The 25032-nt window shown below is 51.3% G+C and overlaps 1 protein-coding gene, 1 long non-coding RNA gene and 1 other non-coding gene across 7 annotated transcripts in view; 1 reads left to right on the top strand and 2 right to left on the bottom strand.

Moving 5' to 3' along the window:
- Positions 1-25032, bottom strand: part of LOC133270882 (uncharacterized) — a 131785-nt gene that overhangs the window by 95283 nt on the left and 11470 nt on the right. The gene's annotated exons all lie outside the window — the stretch shown is intronic.
- Positions 3216-3420, bottom strand: LOC133271330 (small nucleolar RNA SNORA74). Its single transcript, XR_009744090.1, has one exon. It is a non-coding gene; the product is annotated as a small nucleolar RNA SNORA74 (small nucleolar RNA).
- The window catches only part of SIL1 (SIL1 nucleotide exchange factor), a 98293-nt gene continuing 90296 nt past the window's right edge, over positions 17036-25032 (top strand). For 2 of the 5 annotated variants that reach the window (XM_061456461.1, XM_061456460.1), the window contains exon 1: positions 21379-21509. The gene's annotated coding sequence lies outside the window, so the exon portion shown is untranslated. Of the gene's footprint in view, positions 17814-21017; positions 21510-25032 lie in introns of those variants that run through there. The other 3 variants (XM_061456459.1, XM_061456458.1, XM_061456457.1) reach the window with 3 other exon arrangements.

Below are 25032 nucleotides of genomic sequence, written 5' to 3'. Positions count from 1 at the left end.
CCCACTGCCTATTAGGTTCGTTAGAAGCTTCTGGTAAAAAACCCTACAGCTCATGTGCTAGGAGCCCCTTTTCATCTGAGCCAACATTGCCACCTTGCGCTACTCTGAGGGAAACTCGCTTTTCCCCTGCCGCCCAAGCCGGGAAGGTTCCGTGACCAAAGCCCACCCGGGCAAACGCTATTCGTGATTTACAATCTTTTCGTAGTCAGTGTCTTCCTTTCGAGTTTAACGTTGTGGCCATAGAACCGGGCTCTCCAGCACCTGGGGAGCTGCCGCTTTACGAAGGTGAGGTGCGGCTGAATCCAGCCTCGGGGGCAAAGGGAAAAGTCTGCCTTTTGAATGGATCACTGCCTTATTTTTCTCCTCTCTGCGCCTGGAGAGCACAATCAAACCATAACGCAGACGGTATTTTACAGAAAACCCAGGGGACCGGTACAAAATAGGTGTTGAAATCAAATGAAAGTGCTCAGAGAACAATCGCAAGGAATTCAGCTCCCTTAACAAGCTCAGGATAAAAAAAATTAAGCGCTTGAAACCAAGCACATAAATCGAAGTTAACTGTGCCTCTGCCCCACTACTGCAGAGCAGTAAAAGCAGAGCAAAGCACCGTGATGAAATGTAAGCCATCCAGCCACTTCTGCTCAGTGAAAGTCATATATAGACTGCAAAACGTACAGTGCTAATAAACAGACCCATAAATCATGCCAGCGTTGCCCAAGCAGCAGACCGGGTTTTGCTCCATTTCCCTGGCTTTATTTCAGCACCAGTATTTTGTATGTCTTGGACCCTGTGGGTTCTCTCTCAACTTCCTTTGTCGCCCTTCGGTCCAGGCACCAAACTGAATCATGTTGTCCTTAATCGATTGCCTCTGTGCTGCAGACAGAGCCGTACAGCACTGACCATCGCTGCCCTGCAAGCATGGCCGCTGTGGTAGGATGCAGAGCACTACTTCCCAAAGCCTGTGCTCGTGCTGATCACTGGAGAGCATTTATGACATCCTTGTGCGGTGGTTTTTATTGCCAATACGTGCACAAAGCCTGCTGCATCTGGGGAAAAAGCACAGCCCCTGCTGCTGCCTGAGAGTTGCAAGGCTCCCAATGTACATCATGTCCTGAGCAGAGCTCTGCAGTTGTTCCCAAGCACTCTGATGGGATAATCACCGCTGCCAGCAGACCTTCTCCATCCCTTTCTACTGCCTTTTTGGTTATAGCACAACCAGGCCTGCAAATCTTGGCTTCAGCCCTGAGATGAATGTAGTAGAGCTTTCTTGCAGGAAGTTTTCCAAGGAAATAAGCCAGTTGGTGTATATTTATTGTCCATACAGCACAGGCTTTGTGTGCCTGAGCATGTATTCTCCCCTTCTGATGATTTCGGAAAGAGCTGGTTGAAAAACCCAGAGTCCAGCTGCAAGGCCCCCCAGCTCTCCTCCTGGGCCAGTATGGGGGAGAGGAAGATGCTAAGTACAGTATAAACCTATAGGAAACTTGTTATTAGCCTTGCAGGTGGAACTTGTTCATATAGAAACAGTAAAGTTATATTAGTGAACAACTTCAGCTGAAAATACCCCACCCTTTCTCCAATAATGTTGAATTCTTCAACAATTCTATCTAGAGCATTAAAAAATGCATACTCATTTATCAGTGGTATTCAAGTGGCGGAAAGGGCTAACACAGAATCATAGAATGGTTCGTCTAAGGAACAGCAGCATCAGGGACAGCTCAAAATCAGGAAAGCCCTGAAAAAAATCAGCACTACCTCATTTGTACTAACTTTGTGAGACACACACCTATTTGACATAAACCATCAGTAACCTGACGTGTGCTACTGCTTTATCAAAAGCCTCATATTTGTAAACTCCAGCCACCAACCACCTGAATATGCTGTTGCTGTTACACTCCTGCAGTGTACAGCAGCAGCCTCAGGCCCACACTTGGAGTTTAGTTCACATATAGAGGCACTGCATCTACAGCAGCACCTACAGCATGGTAATGGCACTGTGATGTGGCTGACCACCATTGAACCATGTTTTATAAACTGAAAACATGGTTTAGTCTAAAAAACTCCTAAGTTTGGATTATTTCACAAACACAATTCTCCATAAAACTGCACTGAATCCCAAAGGGTCAGGCATCTTGGTGAGAGCTCCTGTGCTCTGACTACAGCCACTTTGGAGTTTCAACAGCACTTTGTGTAACTGGAGCATTTCTGTCTGAATGCGTCATGGCTGTCTCTGCCCTCCCCACCAGTTCTGATGTGTTTTATGTGTTTAGAACCTTTTCTAACTCCCCGGTTTTTAATAGGCTTCACCTCCCCCCAGGCCTAGGGATGGGAGATAACAAGAAATTCCTTCATGTTGGGAACTGAAGCATGCAGAGGGAATCTTGTGAACTTGTACTGGCTGTGCATGCAACAGAAATAGGAACATCACCCTAATTTTCTTCACAGAAGACTGTAGAAATCTGATGTTGTTCAGAGTGCTGGAGGAAAGGGAACCTTGGTAAGAATCACTCCTTGTGGCACAAGCTATGGTGGAGCTTGTGCACAGCAGGAGGGGCAGCAGCCTTCCTGTGCTGCATTTCTTTTCTGGCTTTTTATGTGGAAGTTGTCCATGCCCATGGCAGGGACTGGAACTGGATGAACTCCAAAGTCCCTTCTAACCCAAACCATTCTGGGATTCTATGACCCAACAGCCTTATGATACACTGAAAACCAAAATGAGCAAGTTTAAATATAGATAAGTTTAATAAATAGAGGACACATAAAACCAAGTATTTTTAAACAAGCAGTAGAGGGGATTAACAACAAACTGCACATGCAGTTCTTGTTATAGCTTGCCCCCCAACCACCTTTGATGTTTCAAGTTCCTACATCAAGATCCTGCAAGTTAACTACATCCATCCTTCTCTGGTACTCCCATTTAAATTGTGGACAGGAAGTTTCCATCTTCTCTATGTCTTTCAAATGGAAATCTTCAAAGCAGCACGGAAATCTTGTTTGTTCTGACAACAACTGCTGCTCCAGCAAACCACCACCTGCAGAGAAACATGCAAACCATTTGCCTGTCATTAAAAATCATACAGTTAACACAAGCATCTCTAAAGGCCCCAAATTCAAACTTTAACCCTGACCAGTTAATTAGCTGACCATCATTTTTATATAAAAGATGTGGTATTAAACCAAATGTCTGCAACAGATGTTTTATTTTCTGACTGCAGATTGTCTGCATCCAATCTAGGATTAACTCCACTGAGGAGGAGTTACTCCACTCTCAAGCATGCAGAGCACTGCCAAAACCTGGCACCAGCCAGTGCCAGAACAGCACTGGCAGTGCCAGGAGTGTGTTGGCAAGCACTTTCCTCTCCCAGCAGCATAACACTATCACAGGCACTGAGCAGCAATGGGTAGCTGACTACTGCTGGGTCAAACAGAACCCAAAATTGGGATTTTAGAGGACAGAAAGATCCAGGAACACATTATAACAGTCTTCCAATACCTAAAAGGGCAACAAGAAACCTTGGAGAGGGGCTTTGGACAAGGGCCTGTAGGGACAGGCCAAGGGGAATGGCTTTAACCTGCCAGAGGGGAGACTGAGATGAGCTCTTAGGCAGAAGCTCTTCCCTGTGAGGGTGCTGAGGCGCTGGCACAGGGTGCCCAGAGAAGCTGTGGCTGCCCCATCCCTGGCAGTGTTCAAGGGCAGGTTGGACACAGGGGCTTGGAGCAAGCTGCTCTAGTGGAAGGTGTCTCTGCCCACAAAAGGGATTGGAACTGGGTGAGCTTTAAGGTCCCTTCCAACTCAAACCACTCTGGGATTCTGTAAGCACAGCCCCAAAAGTACAGCCTCTGGTGATCTGGGCCTCGCTTCTAACACCCCGTCAGAGCTTCCTTCAGCAACCGGCAGCACTGTGTGCTTCACTGGATACGCCAGCTTCTTATCTGCACCGCAGAGCACCAGAGGCTGGCCCAACAGCCCTCTCACATGCCAGCAGAGGCCATTTTGCCTACTTGGTACGACACAACGAACCATCTTTTTGCCCAGCTCCCCAAGCGGCTCATGGAGAGGCCTCACCACGGCTCCAGAGGCTCCCGGGCTGTACCTTGTGTCTCCTCCGCAGGTCACCCCTTTAAATCTCCTCCGCACAGGCACATGCTGGCTCCCATAGCTTCAGCCTCCTCCGTAAGACTCCTCATTTTGCTGCTTCCACCCCCTGCAAAGCTCGGGGCTGGCAGAAGGCAGGCTCCTGGGAGCACCCGCTACCCGAGGGCGGTCTCCTCCCTGCAGCCAGCCCAGCCGCCGGGGACCTTCCAGCCACAGCAATCCCTCCGCACATACAAAAGCCGCGGACCGGCTGGAAGCCCTAAAGAGAGCACAGGAGAAACATCGCTTCAAATAGTCAATTAATTAAATCTGCATTAATAGAGCTGAACAGCTGGGAGCTGGCATGGGAATGGGGAAAAATAATAAATCAAAGCGAGTAATAACCTAAGAAATTGCTACTAAGCGACACAGCCCGAACAATTCGCCCTCCAGTCCCAGCCCTCGGAGGTTATCCCCCGGCGCGGGCACGGCGGCGGTTCAGCCATGAGTAACCATTACATACGATATAAAGGGGCAACATTTGGCGTGGCGTTTCCGACCCACAGCCCCGGGGGGGGGGAAGTGATGCGCCCCTGGTCTCCAGCATGGGTGTTGGGAAGACCCGCGGCGGCAGGCCCGGAGCCTCCCCTTCCCTCACCTCATGGCGGCCGCCGCGCCCAGTGTCGCGGCCGCACCCGGCCCTCATGGCGGCGCTGGGGAGAAAGGGCGGGCTGGGCCGCGCCGCTGAGGTGGTTCCGCAGGCCCCGCCCCGCCTGCCTCGGCCGCTCCCCTGGGGCGGGCCCGGATCGCGGGTCCCGGGCAGAGGCTCTCGGGGCAAGGCGGGGAAATCAAGTCAGTAACAGCAGTAGAGGGGTCTGGGTTGGAAGGGACCTTAAAGCTCATCCAGCTCCAACCCCTGCCACAGGCACGGACACCTTCCACTAGAGCAGCTTGCTCCAAGCCCCTGTGTCCAACCTGGCCTTGAACACTGCCAGGGATGGGGCAGCCACAGCTTCTCTGGGCACCCTGTGCCAGCGCCTCAGCACCCTCACAGGGAAGAACTTCTGCCTAAGAGCTCATCTCAGTCTCCCCTCTGGCAGGTTAAAGCCATTCCCCTTGGCCTGTCCCTACAGGCCCTTGTCCAAAGCCCCTCTCCAGGTTTCCTGCAGCCCCTTCAGGCACTGGAGCTGCTCTGAGGTCTCCCCTTCAGGAGCCTTCTCTTGTCCAGGCTGACCCAGCCCAGCTCTCTCAGCCTGGCTCCAGAGCAGAGCTGCTTCAGCCCTCACAGCATCTCCATGGCCTCCTCTGGCCTCGCTCCAAGAGCTCCCCATCCCTTTTGTGTTGTTGACCCAGAACTGGTGAAATCTCATGAAGGAGGAGAGGCAGCCAAAGCAGCGTGGCTCTCCTTTCGTCTCCTCTGCTCCAGACTGACAAAATGCTGGTGTCAAGTATTGGCTTGTATCTCATCACACCGTGCTTGTAGGAACAAACACATTGTGCTACCATCTCCGCAATTAAAGTTATAAAAGTGCTTTATAACAGAGCCCTGCAAACGCCCCAAAGCTGCTTTGTGGTTGTGCTGGACATCCAGCCCCTGGAGTACCTAGGGCAGTAATGGCCACGGGACACAGGGCTGGCAGACACCACACGTTGGCTAAACTCCCCTTGGAGCACTTCACTGAATTCTCTTCCCTGTCTTGCAGCATTGCTCTTCCTCTTGCTCCAGGCACTGACTATGCTGCACAAACGCTGCTAAGCCAAGGTCCGATAGGATGGAAGGACCATGGTGCCGACCCTGCCACACTGAGGCTGGAGAAGAGCAGTGGTGTGGGGCCAGCAGCGATGCCCTGGGCACAGGCAGTTTTGGAGCTGAGAACAGTGAAGAATAGTGGCAGGAGCTCCAGACATTGCTTACACCGTGGCGTGTCCCATCCCAGGCTTGTAGCACACAGGGCTTTGAAGCACTGCAACTCCATGCTAGTGCAAGCTTTCCAGTGGATGCTCTGTGCCAGCAGGCAGGGGCTCATGTCCTGCTTTACCCCACCTGGAGCAAAATCTCTTGGATGCAATTCCTCCTTTATTCTGTAACCCAGCAATGGGCAACATGGTTTAGTGTGAGGTGTCCCTGCCCATGGCAGGGGGTTGGAACTGAATGATCTTAAGGTCCTTTCCAACCCAAACCATTTTATGATTCTACGATTTGCTCAAAAGGGGTTAAACAGGCTGCTGGAGCCTGTCAATTGCTCTGAACACAAATGTGCTGGGACATGGGGAGTTCAAGGAAGGCTGACTCTAGAGCAGAGGAGCTCTTCTGAATGCTGGCAGTGTTTTGTTTTGTGGTAACTTCTCTCTCTAATCCATCTTGAAACAAAGTGTCTCAGTCCCTTCAGTCCCCAGCACAGCACTTGCAGGAGAAAAGTATTCAGCTTCCACCAGGCTGAGATGAGCAACAGGCTGAGCAGGGATCTCAGCATCAAGGAACAACGTGATGTTTCCTGACGTCAGCCTGGGATGCAGGGAGGACCAACACAGATGAAACCACCATGAAGCCAGGACTCACAGTGCTGTGGACACCTCTGGGGTGTTGTTCCAGGTCTGGAAGCAGGCAGGAGGAGGGGCTGCCCAGGTGGGTGCTGTTTCCAGTCAGTGTGGCTGTGCTCAGCTCTGCAGAGCAGTGGTTCTGGCTGCGATGCTGCAGTGTGGATGCCAGGCATGGGACTGCTGGGCTCAGCCTGCTTCAGAAGCCTCTTCTCATACTCCTGGAGAGACAAAGCTGGTATGGAGAGCACACTCACCCAGAAGCTGTGACAGAAAAGGGCTTTATTTTGAACCCACAGCAGAGCCCTTGTGTTTCACCTGATGTGACACATTCACCCAGAGTTCACAAATAATGTAGAAGAATTTGCTTGAGCCCCTGCTACCACGCGAGATAAACTGATGCTCCCAGCCTGGTTTCGAGAGTGGAAAGCTCTGCAGGAACATAGGGAAATCCATGCTGTGAAGTGAGAGGCTGGTCCTGGCATCGAGAGTTGCTGAATTCTGGTATTTGGCATTCAGAAAGCTCTTGAAGTAGCTCCCTGGTCCTGCTGAAAACATCTTATTACAAGAGGCATATTAATTTGGGGCCCAAGCTGTGCTAATGAGTGGTACAGCTGCCAAACTGGAGCTGTGGCTTAGGCAGCCTGCTTCAGGTCTGGAGCTCATCATCCATCCCTGTCTGTGGGCATGTGCGCTCAGCCACAGGCAGTGAGACCTCCACTAGCAAAATCATGAAGTGCTCCCTGCATTTGCTATTCCCTGTCCCTTGACCATACAGCTTTTCACCATCCCTGGATCTTCCAGAGATGCCCCATCCCTGGCAGTGTTCAAAGCCAGGCTGCATGGAGCTTGGAGTAAGCTGCTCTAGTGGAAGGTGTCCCTGCCTGTGGCTGGCAGGGGTTGGAACTGGAAGAACTTTAGGGTCCCTTCAACCCAAACCAGGCTGGGATTCTATGATTCTGAAGCACCTAACTCCACCGCTCAGCACCAGGCTCTCCCCTCATGCAGCCGTGGCTGTCATGAGCAGAACGAGCCCAGCACTTCCCAGGACAAGGCATCCCTCATGCCATGGTCTGCACCAGCATACCCACATCCAGGAAGAACAGCTTGGACTGAAAAATAGACCAAGAAGCATTTGAAAAAGACGGAGATGGAGTGGATGATTGCCTAAGGAAAGAGATGGCTCCAGCAGTGCTTCACTTGGAGACAAGCCCAAGCTTTGAGAGCCCAGACTACAGGAGGAGCACCAAAAGGCCTTGAAATGTCTCACTGGAGCACAAAGCCCTGGTGAAAACCTTCATTTAACTGGATCCTAAGTGAGAGAGGTCAAAGCTACACTGCCGTGTCTGGCCACGGATACAGAGTACTGGGCAGTGTTCGAGGCGTCAGCTGGGGAAGGTGGAGCTGGGTCTGTAGCAGCAAGTTATTACTGTGCCCTTGGCACCCACGGAAAAACACAGGTCTGCTTCTTCAGCCTGGAAGAAGTGGCTTTTATAGCCATATAACTGACCTACAGAGAGAAATATTAACTGAATGAATTATTTCCACTCTCTCAAAGCAAGAACAGGGACTTTTCAATCACAGATTTTCTCTTAGCCCCTGACTTGTTAAACTGGGCTGCTCCTGGGCTACCAACCACCTGAACAAGAGCCACAGCACACTTAATGACTCCGCAGAGGGCACCCATGACTTCCCGGCTGTCATCACAAGATGGCATTGCAGACCTAAAAGCCAGTCCGGCTCTGCTCAGAGATCTTTTCCAGGCCCTGCGGTGCCCAGCCCCAGAAGAAGCTGTGAACTTAACCCTGACTGCTGAGCTCCTCTGCCGGGTCTCAGCCCCGGCACTTGCTTTTAATCACATCACTTTAATGTCAAGGCTGTGCTTTAAGCACACAGCGAGTGGACTGAAAAGCTGCTGCTGTTATTCCTGTAAGCCATGAGCCATCTAATTGCACTGATTTAGGCTAGTTATAATGTTGACAGTTAATGGCACGCAGGGTGCTTTCATCTTGACCTGCAACACCTCCAGCTCTTCCAGGGCCTCTCTGTCCCGAGGAGACTCTGCTAATCAGAGCAAGTGGTGAAGTAGTTTAAGACATGGCTAAATGGGCAAGCTCTGAGAGAAACGCACCTGACTCTTCCCATTGCAAAGCACTCTCAGATGTAGAACTGTCATTTGGTTGCATGAGAATGATTTGGGAAAGCAAGGATATGTCTCTCAGTAAGTTATAGCTTTAAAATAACAAAAAATACCCTTGCTATTCTTAAATGTTTCTTAAAAAAATAAAGCTTTCTTTAAGTGCACAAAGCCATGATGCAGAGTGCTGTCCCCACTGCCACTTCCGACCTCATGGGGATGCTGCCTGCCCACCCATTGTGTGACCCACAACAAACAGCCATGCTTGGTCCCATAGTGAGGCAGCTCCAGCCCCACATGTTGCTCTACCACCTCAGGAGAAGGCACCAAAAATGGACTGAGCTCACACAGGGTTGTGCTCCCCTTCAGCCCTGGTTACCGATATCAAAGCAGGCAGTGCTTCACCCAGCTCAGGCTACCACAGCTGTGCTCACTAAATGGGCAGTTCTTCTTTGTCAAGGACTATATGCAGTTTGGACCAGCCCCATTTGACCAACAGTGCTCATCAACCCTGACAAGCCCCAGCTGGCACCCATAGGATAGGAGCTTTATTTAAATTCAGCCCTGGAACTCTTTCTCTCCTGAGTGATGCTGTGAGAGTGCCTGGCTCTAGCTCTGCTACTGGGTGTATCCTTTGGTTCCTGAAAGGACCCTCAGGCACATGCTGTAGCTGTATTTCCAGCTCTCTTTTCTAGATGAGCTATGGACTTGTATTGCAGTTGTACCTCCAGCCTTGGTTCATCTCCTCTCAGTCCTGAGTGGGCTCTGGATCTAGGCTATTGCAAGCTGTACCTGGGACTGCTGACGGACCTGGTGCGCTCAGACCTCATAGGACTGTGCCTGCTGCTGAGGATGGTGTTTCTGCTGGGGTCATCTTGGCTGCCCTTCCCTTAGGGAGCAGCCAGCCCTTCCTGCTGGGCCCATCATCTTGTTGCAGGAGAGTAAGTACAAAACCTGGTAATCTCTATGCCACCTCTGCTTCTCTGTGGACCTGTCTGGGCTGCAGTGGAAGGGAGCTGTTCTGCTATGGTATTTGGTGAATATATCAGGAGATGAAGGAGTAGGGCTGGGTTAACATGTTCCTGTATGTGAGTGGGTGCTCCAGGCTTCATCCACCAGTTGCTCCCTGCAAGAAGCAGCCATGATCTAACTGCATGTTCTTCCCTGGCCAGAGGCCCTGCAGCCTGCCACCAGGGCTTAGTATTCGTCTGTCCTGATAGATCAGTGTCTGTGCTGTTCCTCGGGTGAGAGCTCTCCCTGGCACTGCTGCCCTGGGGATGGCAGTGGGGCAGGATCTGTTGCTGAGCTGCCTGTGGGGCTGTAGCTGGATCTGTCCCTCTCGACAGCACATGGAGATGCTGTCAGGCTGTTCCCTTCACTGCGGAGTTAGAGAGCAGCCTCCTTTGGCCCAGAGGAAAGAGCAATCAGAAAAGCTTATACAAACCAAAGCCAGTATGCCGAAGGGGTGGCTGTGCCGGCACAGAGTCCAGTGCTGCTCCATAAGTGGCTGAGCAGGGGCATGCCCTCCTTTCTTCCCTCCCTGCCTGCAGCCCTATTTCCCTCTTGGGCAGTATCTTGCTGCCAGAGCCTAGGTTGTCTTGTTGTCCAGCATATGCTCGGGCACATGAGCAGCCCATATGGTTCCCCTCTGTTCTTGGTTGAAACTGCTGCAGTGATTAATTTTTCCAGTTCATCCCTGGCAGGGCCCTGGGGCTCTGCTCCTTCCCCTTCCTGCACAGCTTCTCCCTGGCTGTGTCGCCTTCTCTGGTGTCCCCTTCCCCTGCTCTTACTGAACCTCTGGTTTTTAGCACTTCTCCCCCTTCCTCAGTGCTCCCATCCAGAAGATAGAGTGTAAGCTGCAATTGCTGTTACATGGTGCCTTTCATCCAATGGGAATGGCTTTAACCTGCCAGAGGGGAGACTGAGATGAGCTCTTAGGCAGAAGCTCTTCCCTGTGAGGGTGCTGAGGCACTGGCACAGGGTGCCCAGAGAAGCTGTGGCTGCCCCATCCCTGGCAGTGTTCAAGGCCAGGTTGGACACAGGGGCTTGGAGCAAGCTGCTCCAGTGGAAGGTGTCCCTGCCTGTGGCAGGGGTTGGAACTGGATGAGCCTTAAGGTCCCTTCAACCCAAACTGTTCTATGATCCTAAGCAAGTTTCCTTGGTGTGATGGATGTGATCTGCTAATCTTATGGAGGAGGATCCCCTGGGACACAAGCCACCTCTGGGATCTGTAGCAGATTCCATCAAGCTGCAGGGTCTGTCTCAGTTACAAATGTACAAGTGGTGAAGTAGCTGCCTTGCCCCCAAGTGTGGGCATCACATACACGATAATCAACCACAGTCGCTCTGTTGTACTTGTGGTGGGGAGGGTCTGGTCTTGTAAAGCCTGGCTTGAGTCCCAGGCTCAACTCTAGCCAGTGCTGGCATGGGGAGCGGGATGCTGTGAGCATGACCCACATACCCTGGGCTTGCTGGTGAACAGATATGAGTAGGCACACAAGGAAAAGCACCAGCCCAGGATGTTGGAGATAAGTTCACTAGAAACAGCTTATTCCATTAAAGGAAGGAAAAAACCTGTTCTTAATTAGGACAGAAACCCCAGATAAGCTTTTTTAAAAGAAAAAGCCTAAAAATATAATTTTTGCTTTGACTTGAAAACTAATTTTGCTCCTCAGACTGTCAGATAAAACACATTTGAAGTGATGCTGCATTTCACAACAAAAATATCCCTTTTCAGCTTGAAAAAGCTGAAATGGGTTTTCCAAATTTTCATCATTTACCTCCCTTTTTAAACACTCTTTGACATTTTTTTCCCCAACAGCTTTAATGGGAATTAACAATGCCATCTGATTCATGGCTGGGTGGGAAGCAACTGGACCCCACTGCCCCCTCTGCTCTGGGGCTTCCAGACAAGCCCCAGTTTAACCTTCCACACCATTTTAGCTTTGTCCAGGCACTGGAATTTATTTTCTTTCTTTTTTTCCCCCCATTCTTTCTCCTCTGAGGGTCATTTTTTACCAGTGCAGTCTCACTACCAGTCGGGGAACTTCACAGTAAGTTGAGATCACATTGATTTCTTGAGGAAGAAGCCACATACTAATTTTTCCTATTTTATTCCTATGTGAAAAGCAGGAAATAGCTTGAGGAAGGCAGCTGGGTGTGCAGATTTGATGTTCACCTGCCAGACATGGACTGCTGCAGTGAGTCCAGAGGAGGTCATGGAGATGCTGCAAGGGCTGGAGCAGCTCTGCTCTGGAGCCAGGCTGAGAGAGCTGGGCTGGGTCAGCCTGAAGAAGAGAAGGCTCCTGAAGGGGAGACCTCAGAGCAGCTCCAGTGCCTAAAGGGGCTGCAGGAAACCTGGAGAGGGGCTTTGGACAAGGGCCTGTAGGGACAGGCCAAGGGGAATGGCTTTAACCTGCCAGAGGGGAGACTGAGATGAGCTCTTAGGCAGGAGCTCTTCCCTGTGAGGGTGCTGAGGCGCTGGCACAGGGTGCCCATCTCTGGCTTGTGTTTGCTCTCCAGGGTGACCTGGGGATGGCAGCACCCACTGCTTTTTGCCACCCAGTCTCCCCAAAAGCTTCACCCTGTGGTCTCCAGCAGGCCCTGCTGCTCCTGGGCAAGGCACATTTGGCCTTGTTGATGTTTTACAGGGCTGTTTCCCTGGATGCTGGTAGGTATTGTGAGGAGCAGCAGAGTGTGCTGTGGTTCGTGCGGAGCAATCTCCAGGTAATGAGGGTCATGGCAACTTGTGCCATAGCAGAAAGGAGCTGAGAAGGCTTTGCCGGACAACTTCAGAGCATCCAGTGCTGGGTGTTGGTGATGGCTGATGATTTAAAGCCTGTTTTTGCAGGGAATAACAGTTCATAACCATCCCCTTTAAGTGCGTGCCACTGAGATTTATGGTCTCCTTGCTTCTACCTTATGGGAAGTGTTTTACTAATAGTCCCTATTCTTGCTCCCAAACCTGTGTGTGCTGTGGTGTGGGGATGCTTTAAATGCAGTGTAGAGGAGGTGACAGCACAGGATGTGGCTCCCAGGCAAGATAGCTGGAGCAGCAGGGTTGGGAGCTTCCAGGAGCTTTCCAAGAATCTGCAGTGTTGAGCCCTGTGACTGTATGCATGGTCCTGTTTGCTTGGACACCTGGAAAGGCTCCTGCTCAGGGCAGAGGTCCCTGGGGATGCTGCTGCCCTCGTGGTCCCAGCCTGGTCCTGTCTTGAGCTGGTGGCACTGTAAACTTGATGTTCCCTTCACACCGCTTACATACCTGCCAGGTCCCTCTGCTCTTGCTACAGGCTTTATTCTCATCTCCTCCTAAATCATTTGTCCATAGCTTAATAGGAAAGTGGATTTGAATTGATCACCATTGCTGCCTTATCTAATTTAATCCAAACCTGATATCAAACAGGAGTGAGGGAAGCCCAGTGGGAAGCCTGCCTATGGCAAGCCACTTGGCTGTGATGAACAGTGTAGTTAATAGCTGTAATGAAATGCTGGAGTCACACAGCACTGCCGGGCTCTCAGCGTAAGGCAGAGCCTGCCCTTGCCACAAAGCTGAACACCCGGGCTCCTCCAGGGCCAAGCTTCCTGTGGATGTGCTCCAGAGGGAGGGGACAGTCATCAGGGACTGGCACCCGCCGGGATCCCAGCCCTGTGCTGTGCCACTGCTGCACGGGCAGCAGCTCACCTGGACACACTGGTGCTCTGCCCCTGGCACAGCCTCCCCACAGGCAGGGATGGCCCCTTGGCTCCTAACATCCCATTTACCGTTCCTGAGCCTCCGAGGGATTGATGGCAAAAGCCCTTGGATGAGCTCTTTATGTTTTTCAGACACTGACTGAAAATGCATTTGGGCTGGTGGGCTGGTGGTCATGAGAGGCTGCAAGTGAGATTCAACATCCTGCCAATTGAGAGGCTGATGTTGATCTGGCAGAACTGCCTCTACAGAAGCCCCCATGTCCCAGCACACAGAATGGGTGAGATAAAGCATTTTTAAAAGCAAGCAGCCCTTGGCACCATCCCTGCAGTGAATGCAATTGTCTCACCTCCAGCTCCTGCCTGGGAAGCATCAATCCTTGAAATCAAGTAACTAGGGCCAGTTAAAAGGCAAGGAGAAGCTTTATTTGCTTTATTGTGACAATGAATCATACTGTGGTTCAAGCAATTTGGCTTGTGCTGAGCAAGGGCAAGTTTTGTATCATCCTGCCTGGGGGGGACCAAGCTCTCCCTGCTGCTGAGGTGCAGGACTGGCCTAGCTGAGCCTAGTTCACTGTTAACCTTGTGAAGCTCTTGGCTGAGAAGGCACCAGTGCTGTTTTGCAGGGAATAACCCCTTTCTCCTCCTCGACTTTCCAAATTTCCTCTTTTCAACAGCCCTGCACTATTAATAAAGGAAGACTGAGGTGCCTGTGGCAGGTATTTGGGATGCCAGTGGCTCTGAGCTTGCAGGCAGCCTGTGTGAGCTGGGCAGTGGTGCCTGTGGTCTCTGTCTGGCATAGGAGAACAGGCATGCCGGGGCGCAATGCTCTCCCCATAGAGATGATCCCTGAATCCTACCCCATGCAAGGCTGACAAGCCCTGAGCAATGTTCACCCTTAAAAGAAGGTATTTAAACACAAGGAACCAGCTGAATTCATCTGTTACTGCTGTTGGCTGCAGTGCTGTGGGGATCAGCGCCTCTGTACCCGTTAATGCTTGGGGCCACTTGTGATGCCCAGAAGTGGCTGCAAACGAAGACAAGCTGAAGTCTGATGGATTAATACTGCCTCCCACCAAAGCAGCCTGTGATCCACCAATTACCTATCTCTTAGCCCTTTTCTCCATCCTTTTACAATCTAAATAGCACATTTTATAGTCACTGCTAAGTGATGTGATCAACATCAATTACCTACTAAAAGAGAATCAAGTCTTGATTTAAAATTAAGTGCTGCATTTTTGCCATGTTCTTTATATGTAGCCAACAGAATAATTGCAGTGACATAAAAACTAATTGCACAACTCCACAATTAAGCCTCCCTCCTAGTGCTGTGATTGTCTTTAAGTACATTGATGAAAAATTACTCCCAGCCCCAAATTACTCTCTCACACCCATCTTTTCCAATACCTTTGGAAAAAATCCTCTGCTCCAACAGATCAAACAGAAGAACTCGATATGCAAAGGATAATACATGCAGAGCGTGTTTCTAGTCTCTTTGATGTGCGAGTAGTTTCAGACAGCAGGATTAGGAAGGGATTACCCGAGGATGCAGCTGTGCTTTTCCCAAAGCAAGACTTCTCAGACCACCTGGTGCTGCCGTGAGGCCGGAGCCCTGCTGCAACCAGAGGGAAAAGCAACCAGAGGGAAAAGCCTCTTCTCTGGGCTTCAGAGAGGCCAGCCCTGCCTGACTGCCAGCCTTGGGTTTGGTGCCTGGAGGGGTTTTATTGCTGCTCCCGCTGTGCCTGACAGAGCCGGCTCATGGTGGATTCAGAGAGGTGGCTGATCATCCAGTCAGTGCTGATCCACTTGGCCAGAAGAAGGGGAAGGGCAGGATCCAGCTCACCTGCCCCCTTGGGGAGACCACAGCAGAGGTGGATGGATGAGACCTATCCTGAGCTGATGTTCCAGGAGCTGAGAGGGAAGGAGAAGGAAGAGGCTGGAGTACAGCAGTGCTTTCATACATCCAAAGGTCAGGAGTTATGACTTGCCAGATATCAGGTAGCTGCCTGAAAAATCATAAGCCCCACTAAAAATAATAAACCTCAATAAATCTGTGGAGCACTCCTGATGGGCATCGTGGGCTTTGACTCCAGATTCCAATTTTGAGGTGTTTACATCCAACCTAGAAAGACTGAGAACATTTCATTTACTGGAAATGAAAGCTGAGATTTGCTGACAATCAATCTCCTGCTCCAGGATCTTGTTGGGTGCCAGCAGCAGCAGACCATGGCACATGGGTGAGCAGAGCCACGGGGACACTGGCCTACGGGACAGCTGCAGCTTTCCACTGCTCCATGTCATCCCATCAGCTGTCACTTACTGCTGCTGAGCAGCCTTTGCTAGATAATTAAGCCCTGCAGGTTTAATTTGGAGGCTGGCAGGGTGGTTTTGGATGCTGTCTGGTATGCAGTGGAGCCCATGGGCATCCTGGTGCACCAGCTGCTCCTCAGCCCAGCCCTGATGGGGGTAAGGGTTGTGTAGCTGTGGCTTTCCTACTTTTTCTGCAATGTCATCACTCAGTCATCGAATCACAGAATCTCAGATTGGTTTGGATTGAAGGGACCTTAAAGCTCATCCAAGTTCCAACCCCTGCCACGGGCAGGGACACCTTCCGCTGGAGCAGCTTGCTCCAAGCCCCTGTGTCCAACCTGGCCTTGAACACTGCCAGGGATGGGGCAGCCACAGCTTCTCTGGGCACCCTGTGCCAGCGCCTCAGCACCCTCCCAGGGAAGAGCTTCTGCCTAAGAGCTCATCTCAGTCTCCCCTCTGGCAGGTTAAAGCCATTCCCCTTGGCCTGTCCCTACAGGCCCTTGTCCAAAGCCCCTCTCCAGGTTTCCCCTTTAGGCTCTGGAGCTGTCACCGGTGGGAAACGCTTTTCCATCCGACTGTAACCAGCTCGGTGCTGTGACGCGAGGAGGCAGAGGGCACCGCGGGCTCGCTCTGGCCTGCGCCCAGCGCAGTCCCTCTGCTTCCAGCCTCGGTGTGTCCGGGGGTCGCTGGGTGCCGGGGCTGCGCACTGACCCCTCGCTACCTGTGAGCGGTGCAGGCGGGCCGAGCCGGGGCAGGCTGCCCGGCAGGGCAGGGCAGGACCGGACCGGACCGGACCGGACCGGACCGGGCGGGGCGGGGCGCGCCGCTGCCGTGCGCTGGGACCCGGCCCAGGCCCCTCCGGCCGCTGTGTGTGGGGGGCGTGTGTGGAAACAGCACGGCAGGGGGCGGGGCCGCGCAGCATCCACCAGTTCTGATTGGGTAGGGCGGGGCCGCGGCATCGGCATAGGCCAGCGCGGATGGGGCGGGGCTGGGTGGCACCTGCGCAGTGCGGAGCGGTGAGTGGGGGGGGGGCCGGGAGCGGGCCGGGGCCGCGCTGCTTTGGCACCACGGGGCCGGGCCGCGCCTCGCCTGGGCTGTGAAGGGGTTGTGCCGCCACCTCCCGTGCGGAGCGTGCCCGCCGGTGCCACTGCCTCGAGGGGAGCCGGCCGTGAGGCCTGGCCGGGGCCGGTGCTGCTCCCGTCTCCTGCATAGCGGCACGGCCCGGGCGCTGCTGCTGCTGGGGTGGTTCCCCCTTCGCCCTGACGCCGCGGCTCGGCCTGCGCCGGGCAGGGCTGGGCGGTGGAGGCAGGTGCCTGGCAGCGGTGTTCTAGGAGTGAGCGGCAGCCGGGGCCCTGTGGTGGGCACCCGCCGGCAGGGTGCGGAGCAGGGTGCTCTGCGGACAGGGGGCCCTTTGGCTGAGCGGGTTTAAACACGAGTTCAACCAAACGGGAGCGGTTTGGACCCCCTTGAGCACGGGCGGGTGACCCCAGGCCCCCTGTGTACCCGGGTGGCTGTGGTGTGAGCGTGTCCAGGTGCCGCTGGTGTGGTTTTGCACTGTTAAAAGCGGGTTTATCTGCAGGGTACGTGCTTGGTAGTACGAGGGTTGAGTTTTAAACTGCTTAGCTGTATTTGTGCAAGCTTGCATATGGCTCTCTTGTCGGGGAGCTAATGAAATTACATGTTAAACAAAGCCAGGGAGTGAAAACTGAGCAAATGGGATTTTGTATATAAACACTATTTGGAATATCGTCTTCAAGTGTTTGTGGTTGCCTAACGCTTGCGTTAGAAGTAATCTTTGACAAAGCATCAACACTACCCACCTCTCAAGATGGCCGAGGTTTACACTGACAGGTTCTGCAGACACAATTTCTGAGGGGCAAGTTAGTTATTTTTACAGTGTTTTGCTGCTAGACCTAACCCAGTACAAATAGGGTTTAGAGGCGGAAAGTATGACTTTACACTGATAGTGTTTCATTCGCTTGCCAGAGGAGTATAATCTGCACGGGCATTGCTGTGGGTAGAGCTGTCTGGGTGGGGAGGCTGCTCCAGCACACAGTCCTGGTAGGAAACCTAAGTGCAGATAAGTGTCTCTGTGGCCTTAGAAGCCAGTGGCACACCCTGTCATTTACAGAACCTGGTACCGCAGTGTTTCTGCTTTGTGTGAGCCTCTTGAATTAATTTGTGCTCTGGCAGTAGCATTATTAACGGATGGACTTCCTTTGTTCCTCTGTTTTCCTCCCAACCCTGCTTTAAAATGACCAGCCTGGATGGTGTTGGTGTTTTTCAGCAGCCTCCAAGGCATTGCTGTGATGAAAGCATCCGAAATACTTTCCCAGACACTTCTCTGTGGAGGTGAGAGCAGTGTCTGCGTTCCGTGTGACCACATAGTTACTGCATCCGAAGGGTTACAAATATGATCCTTTAAAAGGAATAAGCTGGAAACCGGCAGTTCCTGGTGAGCTGTCAGAGCAGCCCTTGAACCCACAGCTCCATCCCCACACCCCAAAGTGGCACAAGGCCAGTGCTTGTGCTAATGCTGCTGCCTTCTCCCTCTTTATAGTTGAGAATCTCTTTGTCCTGAGCAATAAACGACCTGAAAACCTCTCCAGCACCCCCAGCCTCTCTCCCTGCTTTTACTTGGCAAGGAGGTGGATGAATACTTACATGTGGCTGTGGTCAGGCTGGGCAGGTGTGGCTCAAAGCACACCTCAGCTACGCAGGGAGTATTTGTAAGGCAGTGGATTATTGGGATAAATTTAGGGATAATAGTCAGCCTTTTTATGTGCTAATCCTCTCTGCTACTGACGCCCTCCCTGGCTTTTATAACCCAGCTTGGCTCTCTTAACCACTCAGCTTTCCCCTCTGAGCAATGATGTTTAACTTGCACTCATGAAGTAGGTGAATCAGCTTTAATTAATGTTTGTCGAGCGCTTTGTTGGTAAGTTCCCTATAAAGCTGGTTACTATTTCTTATGAGCACACAGATATTCTTAGCATCTGCAGTGAAAAATGACACAGCACTGGGGATCTTCTGGGAAACAGCCCCCTGCAAAGAGACGGTGCGTGCTACCGAAGGCTTTGTCAGATCTCTTCTGGCTCTGGTTCACAAGGCAGCTTGTTTCTAAAGTGCTGACTCAAATGCCCCCAAAAGCTGTCGAGGCACTGGGAAATCTTCAGTGTCCCTGGAAGCCAAGCCCTGCTTTTGTAGAAGATCTGTAGTTCTTGCTCCTTTGCTGGGTTTCTTGCGGAGCCTTTGCTCAGGGTTTGGTGCTGCTCTGTGTGTGCCATCAGCTGTGCAGGCAGAGCACCTCTCCTTTGCTTCGAAACGCCTTGTTTCAATGATTTCAATTGCTTTCAGCAAGTGCTGCCTTAAGTTATCCTGTCTGGGGTAGGGAGGGCTTGCCTGCTTGGCTGGGTGATGACTCTTACGGGCTGCAGCCATCACACAGAGCTGTTTGGGTGTCAGAGGGAAAGGGTAGAGCTTTGTCCTTCCCTGTGAGCAGCCCAGGTCAGTATCCCTCCCCCTATTGCACAAGGGAAGGCATCTTTGCCACCACGTGTGGTGGCAAATCAAACTGGAGAACTTTGTTTGTGAAGGGTAATGAAGATATGAATTGGAGCGGTTATGGCTGTGCTCATTCTGCAGTGCTGTGTGGGTGCCCTTTGGGCAGGATGAGCAGCTCTATTGTATTTTGGGGAGAAAAGGCTGTTAATTTAGCTCAGAGTTGTCACTGCCGTAGTGGTGTAGGAGTGGCCAGCTGGAGGATGCTAAAATGAAATGCAGGGCTGGAAAAGCCTCCTAGTCCGTGCCCCTGTCTTGAGGGGAGATAATCGGCTTCAGACGGGGCAGCAGTGGGTATTAGTGCCGATTTAGATGGGGATAAGTTCCCTCTGGGACTTGATGAAATTCCAGCCTAAAAGGGACTGACACCTTGTCTAACTTGCCCTTACAGCAAATGGAGCTGGTTGCTTTGTCCCTTGCCTTCATAAAAGGGCAAGCCCAGTGGGTGGTTGTCCTTCTTGGATGCCAAGAGCTGGTAATGACCCTGAAAGGAGCAGGGATGGAGAAACCCCTCAGCAGCTGTGTGGAGCTGTGTGTTTTACACTGGGTGAGACCCAGGGCTGGGCATGGCCTTCCAGTGCAGAACTGGGAATTTTGTGTTCTTAAATCATAGAATCCCAGCCTGGTTTGGGTTGGAAGGGACCTTACAGCTCCTCCAGTTTTAGAGGGAAACTAGAGGAGGTTGCTCCAAGCCCCTGTGTCCAACCTGGCCTTGAACACTGCCAGGGATGGGGCAGCCACAGCTTCTCTGGGCACCCTGTGCCAGCGCCTCAGCACCCTCCCAGGGAAGAGCTTCTGCCTAAGAGCTCATCTCAGTCTCCCCTCTGGCAGGTTAAAGTCATTCCCCTTGGCCTGTCCCTACAGGCCCTTGTCCAAAGCCCCTCTCCAGGTTTCCTGTAGCCCCTTTAGGCACTGGAGCTGCTCTGAGGTCTCCCCTTCAGGAGCCTTCTCTTCTCCGGGCTGACCCAGCCCAGCTCTCTCAGCCTGGCTCCAGAGCAGAGCTGCTCCAGTCCCTGCAGCATCTCCATGGCCTCCTCTGCACTCGCTCCAGCAGCTCCACATCCCTCCTGTGCTGCTGCCCCAGAGCTGGATCAGGACTGCGGGGGGGGGGTTCTCTTTGGAGCTCTGGTGTCACAGTGCTGACCCACATTGCATTTTACTCCAGTCCCTGATTTTCCTCAGCATCACTTCTGTCTAGAGAGCTTCCCCCCTGTGCTGCATTAGTGTGCTTGATCCTTGGTTTTGCTGTTTCCAAGTGTGATTCTTTGCATTGTTTTCTTTGTTTTTATTGATTCGTGGGTGTTTTTGGACCTTTTCTTCAGTTTGTCAATTCTGATCATGACCTCTGGAGTGCTCCCAGCTCTTAACTGCTGGGCATCCTTTCAGCTTTTATAAAAGGACTTTATCTTTCATCACTCATGCCATTAATGAAAAGAATGAATAGAAGCAGACCTGGACTGAGCTCTCAGGGCCTGTACGTGTGGTTTTCTCCTGTTGTGGCAGGGAATCGTTGATCCCTTAAAGTGTGTGTGTGGAAATTGCTTTGTTGTGTGTTTTATTGCTTAATAATGAGCAGTGTACCTCATTAAGGTGAGCTTGTTCTTCTGATTTACTTCAAAGTGTTGGATGGATAGAGTGAAAAGTCTGCTTTAATGTCACTGTGCCAGTTGGAGGTGTGATGGGTAGATCTCTCTAGGTGGGGATTTGTGCCCCATTTCTGAAGACTTAGGAGATTTTTAAGAGCTTTTAAAGAGCCTCATGTAACTGGGACTTCTTGCTAGTTCTCACTAGGACTAGCATCAACTGAGAGCTCCCTGGGTGTCTGCTGTGGTAGCAGAGGGAATGCATGGGGACAATTTGTGCCCGTAACATCCTGCTCCCCATTGTTTCTCCACAGATCTGGCCTCAGTGAGAGATAGGCATGTTTGTGTGTGACTAGGGTAGTAAAAATACATGTTTCTCCTCAAGGAATTCCAGGTTCCTCATGTGGTTGCTCTGCTCTGGACAAAGTAAAAAGTTACTTGCTCTGGACAAGTTACTTACACTCATTTTTATCCCCAAATAGTGTGTTGCTGTGGGAGCAGTTAGAGGAACCTCCTTCCACCAGGGCTCAGTGTGGATAAGGAAAAGGAGTTACCTTAGCTGAAGAAAACATCACTGTCCAACCAGGACCAGCTCTGACCACCCCTGAGCTCTGTAAGTACCAGGCTGCTGTGTCCAGCTTTTTGTGCTTTAAGAGCTCTGTCCTTTTCTGAAGTGCTTTTCCACCTCCTCTACCATCTTTGTGCATTGCTGTAACGGTGGGGTGAACTTTGGGCCCCACTGAATTCAAGGACAATGCAGGGTTCCCTTGTGGTTTTCATCTCTTCCACTTCTCAAGGTTGGTAACTTGAGGTACGTGGTGGCCACAGTTGTTCACTCCGACTGTTCTTTGTGGACATCAGCAATGGGATGGAGAAGCTGTGCCCTCTTTGTTCTTCTTTAGTGGTCCATTGCTGATGGTGGGTGCCCCGAGTCAATTTCAGTTCCAGGGGAGAAAGTTCAGCTTCCCTGAAGCATTCCTGTGGTTTCTGTTGGATCTGTACTTTTGGGGGGGTGGGTGGGGAGGGCTGTGTGCTGTAGTTAAATACAGGCAGAAAGGTTGTGTTCCATCCTGGGTTATGCCTGAATCTTGGTGGTGGATAAGTCCTGAATCCAGTTTGCAAAGCCTGTTGGGCTTTGTGGGGTGCAAAAAGCTGTATTTTATTCTAGAGGGGTGTGTGCTGATAATTCAATAGGATTTTCAGTCAGCAAGTTTGAGTCCTGGTTATTCTGCACAGTCAGACTTCTTGTCTGAGAATTCAAATGCCTGCTGTGGAGATAGGGAAAGGGAGGTGGAAGGATGACTTGGAAACCTGTAGGTCACTGGGCTGGGTGGGAGGAAGATGCCTGTGTTTCATCCAAAGGAGATACCAAGCCAGGTAAATGCCTTTAAGCATCTAAAAGAAAATGAGGATTTTTTTTTTTTTTAACAGCTGCCTACTTTAAACCCAAATAGTTTCTTTAATGAGAGATTTTTTAAGGTTTAACTGTTAATTTTAGAAGTTTTATTTCAAGCATGCTTCCACAAAATTAACTTTTTCCACGCAGAAAGCTTTAATGTCTTCCTTGTTGGTACTCATTTGCAAGGAATCTATGCACAGTTATTTCTTATGTACCAGTTAAGTCTATCAGCCAACAGATGTCAAGTGTAGCAAAAATGCTATAATAATATTATGGTCTAATAATAGTTATAATGATTCTAATTACCTGGCATGGCTTTCCAGAGAGGCAGGCTCAGGAATTAGTGCAAACGAGATATTTAACCTTGAACTGCAGAAGCGGGGCACTGTCAGAGGTGCCTGGGCTGCACCCCTGCTCCCTGGCAGACATCCCATTCCCTTTATTTCCTCCAGCAGACTGAGAGTAGCCATCTAGTCTGGTTTAAATGTTCAGGCCTCATTCTTGGTGTGTTCAGAGGTGATGAGCAGTGCGGTGGATGAGCACATTTCTTGAAAGACCTGTGAATGTGAATGACCTGGTCATTTTTAACCTCGTGGTGTGCTCCTTCTGCCTGATGATTGCAGCGAGCACAGATTGCTCTCACCTCAGGAAGGCTGCAGGAGGCTCAGCAATCTTCATCTTTTATGCAAGCTGGTGGTGCTGCTTTCAAGTGTCAGGGAGGCTTTGGCACTTCTGCGCTATCTGCTGATGGCAGAGGGGGTGTGAGGCTGTCCGGGTGAGCAGCCGGGAGGTGTTGATGCCAGTGGAGGCTTTGCTGTAGGAGGTGAGGACATGTCAGGTAGGAGCCAGCACCTGGCTGGTGCAGGAGTGCTGTGCTTCCTTCAGCAGTTGTTCCCTTACAGCCTTATCAGAGCCTCCTTACTACATGAAGGAAGGATGCTCTGTGTGCCAGTCACTCCCAGTACCCCTCTATCACCATGTTTTTCCTTTAGGAAGAATCCTGGGCTGCATTTTCTGTATTCCATTGTTTTTTGCCTTGCTATTGTCTTTTAGCCTTGCTATGTGCTGTGTGGTGCTGGGGTCCCAGTGCTCATTACTGTTGTAGGTCTGGTAAGGTGATGTGTAAAGGGTTACCTTTTGCTGCAGCTCTATGTTTTAAGGTTGTGATAGGAAGTTGGTGTCCCTGATTCACAAAGGAGAATCCTTTCTGCAGAGGAAGCCTCACATAGACTGGACGTTGACAGCTTGCAATGATTATATGCCAGGTGGAATGGTTTTCCTCTGAATTACAGATTCACCTGCTGATGAGAACTCAGCAGGACCTATGGGAACTTGGCTGTCAGTTACTGATCCCTGGCATGGGCAGCAGCTGTGAATCTTACTGTCTTCCTGTAGAATGGACCCAGAGGTGCCCTTGCAAGGTTTTCCTCTTCATTTCCAGCCTGCTTCTCCCAAGATCCCTGTGTGCCAGCATGCAGGGCACCCTTCTCCAGGGCTTAGGGTGATGAGAGCTCTGCTTTCTTCAGCCTTCTGGGGAGGTTTGCCTGCTTGCTGGACATGGACCTCCACTGGTGCATCACTGGAGATGGGGCCATCGGAGCTGCAGGGCACAGCCTTTTCCAGGCTCATAGGTGGTAACAGGCTACTCCAACTTCTCAGAGTGAATAATTTGTCAAAGAACACTTGGCATCACCCCAGCTGCAATTAAGGAAAAGGCAGATCTTGAATCTCTTCAAGCCTGAGCTGTAAGGCTCATGTAATATTCACTTGCTTTTTAATGTGCTGCTTTGCTTTGTTCAGCATCAGGCATTGCTGCTAGGATCAGTGCTGGCTCGCTGACCTGCTTGTGCTTTTACTTACCCTGACAAACCAAAGCTCCCTTTGCTTTTCTTCTCCCTGCAAAAGCACTGTATTTCTCATCCTGCCACAAGAGCACCTTTCTACATCCCTTTTCTTAGCTCATAGAGAGACCAGATTTTCACTGCTCTGAGTTGGCTGCAGGGTTGCCCAGAGAAGCTGTGGCTGCCCCATCCCTGGCAGTGTTCAAGGCCAAGTTGAACAGGGCTTGGAGCAAGCTGCTCCAGTGGAAGGTGTCCCTGCCCGTGGCAAGGGGATGGAACTGGGTGAGCTTTAAGGTCCCTTCCAACACAAACTGTTCTAGGATTCTGATTCACTTCCCTACATCTGGTACAGCTCCGGCTGGGTTTCCAAAGGGTGAACTGAGCTCCCCTGTGGGCAGAGGAGTGCTGGCACCTCCCCAGCTTGCCAGGCTGTGCCAGCCACCTCAGCCCCTGAATGAGGTGACATCCTGGGGGATGCTGCCTGTTCTCTGCTGCCACTGGTGCGTTCTTTCTTCGCCTGGTTTCTGGTACATGGAGAACTGCCTCAGTGAGGTCTAGAAGGGCCCTCTGGCACCTCTTTACCTCCACACTGCCTCCATGTCTCATTTCAGACTTCACCTGCAAACACCCTTTGCCTATGCTGAGCACCGTGCCTCTGAGTTTCACTCTGCAAGAATATGATTTAATTTGGAAATGTTTTTGGATGGTATTTGAATAATACAATGTGAAGCTGTATTTCATTTACTGCAGTGATCCCCTAATGCAGGCTGATTGCAAAGGCAGGCTGTGTACTACTGTGGGCTTTAATTAAATTTTGTTTTTCATGTAAGCATCAATAGACAGACAATAACAAATGGTGGACAATATGCATACAGAACAAAGTCGCTCTCTTTTCT

Source organism: Pezoporus flaviventris, unplaced genomic scaffold (assembly GCF_033815535.1).
Source record: "Pezoporus flaviventris isolate CSIRO_AGI_PZ_B2104156 unplaced genomic scaffold, CSIRO_AGI_Pfla_v1 ptg000023l, whole genome shotgun sequence".
Lineage (NCBI taxonomy): Eukaryota > Metazoa > Chordata > Aves > Psittaciformes > Psittacidae > Pezoporus > Pezoporus flaviventris.
Note: the sequence above shows the minus strand (reverse complement) of the source record. Positions and strands in the feature narration are given on the sequence as shown.